Raw genomic sequence first — 6,000 nt, 5'->3', positions numbered from 1 at the left:
ATTTAAAAATTTACCCAAGGTCACAGAATTAGGAAGCAGCAGAACTAAAACCAAAGTTCTTTAGTTTTTTTTTTTTCCAATTTGGTAATCTAATACATCCCAATAATATGTTCTCTATAGGAAAATTCTAAAATATAGGAAAGTCAAAAAGAGTAAAAAAGCTTAGCCCTGAAAGATAACTGTTGAAGAATTTTCAGCATTTTTCTTTTCACCTTTTCGTTGTAAGGTGAAAGTGAAGTTCATAGGCCAGGAATGTGAACACAGCAGTGACAACTAACCCCCTGCACCAAAAGAAGACTCCTTCTTGTAGTTTTTAAACCAATGCCTGCAATCTTAAGTACCAAGCTTAGCTAATCCCTCTATGCCTTTTTCCATGTATATTCAAAATTTGCCCTTTTAGAGTTTCCCTAGTCATCCTCTGTCCCCCTTACCTAAACTCTGGTTAGACATGCACACAAATGCACAAGTTACACTTCCCTTCCTACCTCTCCCATGGGTATCACTCCCTCTGCTCTGTCTATCCCTTATTAAAAAAACTGACAAAACCCAGATGAGTAGACAAACCAAGCACTTCTTCAAAACAAACCAAAGTAACATATTGAATCACTGGAAGTGATGTCTTAGGTCTCAGAGTATAGCAGTAGGTGTCATCAACCCAGGTCTCTGGAGAATGAATAGCATACAAGATGAGATCTTTCAAGTTCAACAGGAAACTGATGAAGTATGCTTTAATCTCTAACACAAACACACCCACACATATACAGCTTATAACTGTCTCCCTAATGACTGTAGTGGGGGTTTTTTATTTGCTTGTTGTATTATTTGTTGTTTCTTTGGCTGAGCATATAGAATTTCCTGGACCAGGGATAAAACCCATGCCACAGCAGTGACCTGAGCCATAGAAGTGACAATTCTGGATCCTTAATCACTAGGCCACCAGGGAACTCCAAGAAGATGTTCTAACTTAACTCTTTTACAGATAGCTGTTCAGTTTTCCCAGAACTATTATTGAAGAAACTGTCTTTTCTCCATTGTATATTCTTGCCTCCTTTGCCATAGATTAAAATTGACCATATGTGTATGGGTTTATTTCTGAACTCTATCCTTTTCCATTGATCTGTGTGTCTGTTTTTTTGTGCCAGTGCCATACTGTTTTGAGGACTCTAGCTTTGTGGTATAATCTGAAGTCAGGGAGCATGATGCATCCTTTGCTCTTTTTTTCTAGTGATATATTCTGGAGTTAATATTTCTGAAACACAAATTTCAGAAAGTATATATTACTGCAACTTCTTTGAAAGGCATTTTGGAAATAGCTATGGTAATGTAAAATATACTTACTCTTTAATCAGCAATTTCATTTCTAGAAATTCATTCTTCAGACCTACTCAAACAAGTACACAAAAATATGTACAAGGATATTAGTAGAGCACTGTTTGTGACTGAGAAAAATTGAAAGCACTTACATGTCCATCAGTGCGGGACTATTGTAGGTACTGGGAACGCAGAAGTGCTACCTGACCTCCTGGAGTTTCACTCCAGCGGCTGTTCTGACTTATTCTGAAGTAACTACCTTAGTCTAAAGCACGCTCTGTGAATTTGCATTCTGGAACCTTTCCATTGATACCTCAGATGGTATCACTGGGTGCTCATAAGATTAGCTTTTTTTGTGAGAAGCCCCATACCCATGGCATATGGAAGTTCCCAGGCCAGCAATTGAACCTGCGTCACAACAGCAACCTGAGCTGCTGCAGTGACAATGCCAGATCTTTAACCCCACTGAGCCACAAGGGAAATCCAAAATTAGTTTCTCTTATGATGGCACAGCAGGAAGAACTAAATGGAGTGTCATTTGTTTCATTTAAATTAATCCACCTTTAAGGTTTTTTTCTATCGGAACTCTTAAAATACGCTTTTCTATCCTCCAAATGGCAAGGAATTCACATTCTCTGTTTGGCTTCCAGATCCTCTTGCAATGACAGTGGCAGCTTGGTGTCCAAATGAGTTTTAAAAGCACCAGAGCCATCACTAGCTCCTTCTAGAATATCCATGAAATTCAGAAATTGTGTAAGTATGAGGAAAAGAGTAAAATTCCTTCAGAGTCACTGTCCCCAAGCAGAGATTCAGGGAAAGACTTATAATGTGTGTGATACCCTGAGGTCAAATATTTCAAAATGGGAGCAAAATATCTTTTGGAATGGGTCTGAGCAACAAATATTGTAAATCTTTGAATGGAATTGCAGCCAACCATTGTGTGTGTTTTCTAGAAACTGTTTACCCTTTTTCACTAATGCAGCTAATTAGGGGACAACGGGAAAAATCAAGTCAAAATCAGTATGTATGCTATATATCTACTTTAAATAACTTTCATATAGTAACATACATGCAACTACAATAAGAATCATGCCAAACATTTTAACAAAAGATATAGAGTGTCCTTCCTTTAGATTAGGATATTAACTATATGAAAAGTGGACTTCCAGTGTTTGAAAATGATTTGTCTTAAACAGTCTTTAAAATCCATTATAAATTTCTATATCAAGCCATTTTGATAGGGTAGAGGGAAACTTTGGTATAACCAAATCCACTTTGTTATCACAAATTCAGAATAGTGAAATTGTAGAATTATAATGTTGAAAGGGATCTTAGAAGTTATCTGGTTGAACCATTCAGTACTCCCTATCAGTTAGTAAGTATATTTTTGTTGGGCACATACTATGCAACAAGCCCACAGTAGATGGCTTTTAGCCAATTTTGAAGAAAATCTCCAAAAGGAGGCACTCCCCACCTCCCAGAGCAGCTCATTCCTCCTCCGGCATCTCTAACAATTAACTCTGAGCTGGCAGCAATGTATCCTCTGAAACTGCTCTTCCCCCATTTATCACTGACCACTCTATTACAAGACTCAAGGCTTTTTTTTCCTTTCTTTCTTTCTTTTTTTGTCACCCACAGCATATAGAGGTTGTCAGGCTAGAAGTCCAATCGGAGCTGTAGCTGCTGGCCTACACCACAGCTACAGCCACAGCGAGGCTGGATCCAAGCCGTGTCTGTAACCTACACTACAGCTCACAGCTTAACCCACTGAGCGAGGCCAGGGATCAAACCCACGTCCTCATGGCTGCTAGTTGGGTTCGTTAACCACTGAGTCACAAAAGGAACTCCTCAAGGCCCTGTTTTTAATTTCACATTGCTTGAACTAGTTGGAGCACTTGACACGAATGACGGTATCATTTTTTGAACTTCTACTCTAATTTCATTTCTTCCCCAAACTAGGTCAAGAACCCCTTGTTAGAAGCTGTTATTGCACCTTATACTTTTCCTATAGAACGCTGATGAAAGTTTCTAAGTGAATGCTTCAGAGCATGGCCCTCAGAGCCTGGATTCAAAACCTGCTCTAACACGCACTAGCTGTGCAGCTTTGGTCAAGTTTTTTCTATACATCTATAAAATACTGGTACCTACCTCACAGGCTGTTGTGAGTATTAAATAAGTTAATGTTTATAAAGTGCTTAGAATGATGTAGCTGGAGTTCCCTAACCCTAACCCTAATCCTAACCCTAACCCTAACCCTGATCTGACTTGTCTCTGTGGCGGCACTCTTTCAATCCCCAGCCCAGTGCAGTGGATTAAAAGATCCAGTGTTGCAGTAGCTGCTTCGCAGGTCTCAGCTGCAGCTCAGATTCGATCCCTGGACAGGGAACTTCCATATGCCATAGGTGCAGCCATAAAAAACAAAACGATGTAGCTGGAAAATAGTAAGCACTATGTGTTTGTAAATTAAATAGATTTGATTAAAATCTAATCTGTGGTTTCCGCTAAATTATAAAATTCAGGAATTCCTTGGTGGGACAGTGTTTTGTTTGTCATTGCATTGGATCCGGGTCACTAATGTGGTACACGTTTGATCCCTGACCCAGGAACTTCTACATGCCACAGACGCAGCCAAAAAAAGAAAAAGTAAATTATAAATTTTATAGGCATTCCTGTCGTGACTCAGCAAGTTAAGAACCCAGCTAGTATTCATGAGGACACAGATTCAGTCCCTGTCTTCTCTCAGTGGGTTAAGAATCCAGCATTGCTATGAGCTATAGCATAGGTCGCAGATGGGGCTCGGATTTGACCCCTAGCCTGGGAATTTCCATATGCCACAGGTGCAGCCCTAAAAAAATAAAAAATAAAAATTTGAATAAATAAATAAAAAGGATAAGATGAAATCATGTCTGTTGTGCTTACCATTTTATGCCTCCTGCCTAGTTCTGTGCCTTTTACATCAAAGTGTTGGTAAAACAAGTAAAAGAAAAAAATGTACACCTGAAAGAAGAATCAAACGACATAAGTGATATACACAGGTTTTATTGTGTCAAATGAAGAGTGAATCCACTCAAGGATCATGTCACATCTGGCGCATGATGGTTATTGGGAAGTATTTCTTCTACAGTGTTCTGGGAATGTTCCTTCCTCCTTGACAGCACTCAGCTGATGGCACTTGGTCTCTTCTCCTGACTTGCATGTTTCTGGTTCCATAAACCAAGCTTGAGAAATGCTCTGGCCCCTTCAATCCTGGCAACCTGAAAAGATAACACTTTCTAGCATGCCAAAGGCATCCTTAAGTTTTGCTCACTCTCTTGATTTTGGTGTTTCTGCGAAGACTTAAGTCAGGATGTGTTTAAGCTGACATTAAACCCAAGTATCAGCTTAGGATATATGATGTCATTTAAGCTCTAGAAGTCTGCAGTTATTGGATAGAAGATAAATAAATTTGGCAATCTACTACTCTGGACTTTTTATTTTCTTTATTTCTCTAAGGTAAGATCTTTCCACTTTGGCTGGATTGAAAGGTGTGTTTCCTATTCAAATTTTGCCTAGTATACATTTAATAAAATCTGCTTTGTATTTGGAACTTTACTCTGGTTTTTGTTTGCTTGTTTGTTTGTTTTTTGCTTTTTAGGGCTGCACCTGCAGCATATGAAGGTTCCCAGTCTAGGGGTCGAATGGGAGCTACAGCTGCCAGCCTACACCACAGCAACTCAGGATCCAAGCCTCGTCTGCGACCTACACCACAGCTCACAGCAATACCGGATCCTTAACCCACTGAGCGAGGCCAGGGATCAAACCCAAAACCTCATGGATATTAGTCGGATTCATTTCCCCTGCACCGCGGATGAGAATTCCTGTTTTGTTTTTGTTGTTGGATCCTCTCTTATGCTTTAAAGGGAGTGCTGTGTAGCATTTAGATCTTCTAAAACACTGGGCCCATGACAGAAATTATTTGACAAAAGGGAAGATTACGGGGGTAAAAAATTAGCACTGCTGTAAAATGGTGGCAACGATCCTCATAGTTTTCAGGTTAAGAGATAATAATAGGATGTTGGAGGAAAAGGATAACAGCAGGAGTTCCCATCGTGGTACAGCGGAAACGCATCTGACTAGAAACCGTGAGTTTGCAGGTTCAATCCCTGGCCTCGCTCAGTGGGTTAAGGATCTGGAATTGCCATAAGCTGTGGTGTAGGTTGTCCTTGCTATGGCTGCCTTGCTGTGGCTGTGGCGTAGGCTGGCACTGTAGTTCCCATTAGACCCCTAGCCCGGGAACCTCCATATGCAGCAGGTGCGGCCCTAAAAAGCAAAAGAGGAAAAAGAAAAAAGAAAAGGATAACAGCAGATATATTTTGTGTAAGTTTCTTCACATAATATTTAGTCCTTAGGTTGTGCATATATGCCTTCTGTAAAATATCTAGGCATAGAAACAAAATTTGAAAGCTATTACATAACAAATTCATGGGTATCAAAATGAGTTAATCTGTCTCTGTTCATTTCCTTCAGGCAGAATTATTAGTAGAACATGGTTGAAAAGGTAGACATGTTGATCTTTGAAAGTCAAGAGAATTAATACAATAGGACCATAGGAAAACTAAGGTCAAAGATCACAAAAAGGACTCTTCAAATCATCTGTTTCTCAACATCTCATTTTCCCCTCTGGATAGTTATTAAGAAAATAAATTAGAA

At 39.5% G+C, this 6,000-nt stretch overlaps 1 long non-coding RNA gene across 1 annotated transcript in view; it reads right to left on the bottom strand.

The window, feature by feature from the left end:
- Positions 1-4,334: 4,334 nt before the first annotated feature.
- LOC125137678 (uncharacterized) overlaps positions 4,335-6,000 on the bottom strand; it is a 47,418-nt gene continuing 45,752 nt past the window's right edge. The window contains exon 3 of the long non-coding RNA XR_007137475.1: positions 4,335-4,565. This is a non-coding gene — a long non-coding RNA (uncharacterized LOC125137678). The remainder of the gene's footprint in view (positions 4,566-6,000) is intronic.

The sequence above is a fragment of the Phacochoerus africanus genome, chromosome 10, assembly GCF_016906955.1.
Source record: "Phacochoerus africanus isolate WHEZ1 chromosome 10, ROS_Pafr_v1, whole genome shotgun sequence".
In the NCBI taxonomy this organism is placed as follows: domain Eukaryota; kingdom Metazoa; phylum Chordata; class Mammalia; order Artiodactyla; family Suidae; genus Phacochoerus; species Phacochoerus africanus.
This window is presented reverse-complemented; position numbering and strand designations above follow the sequence as displayed.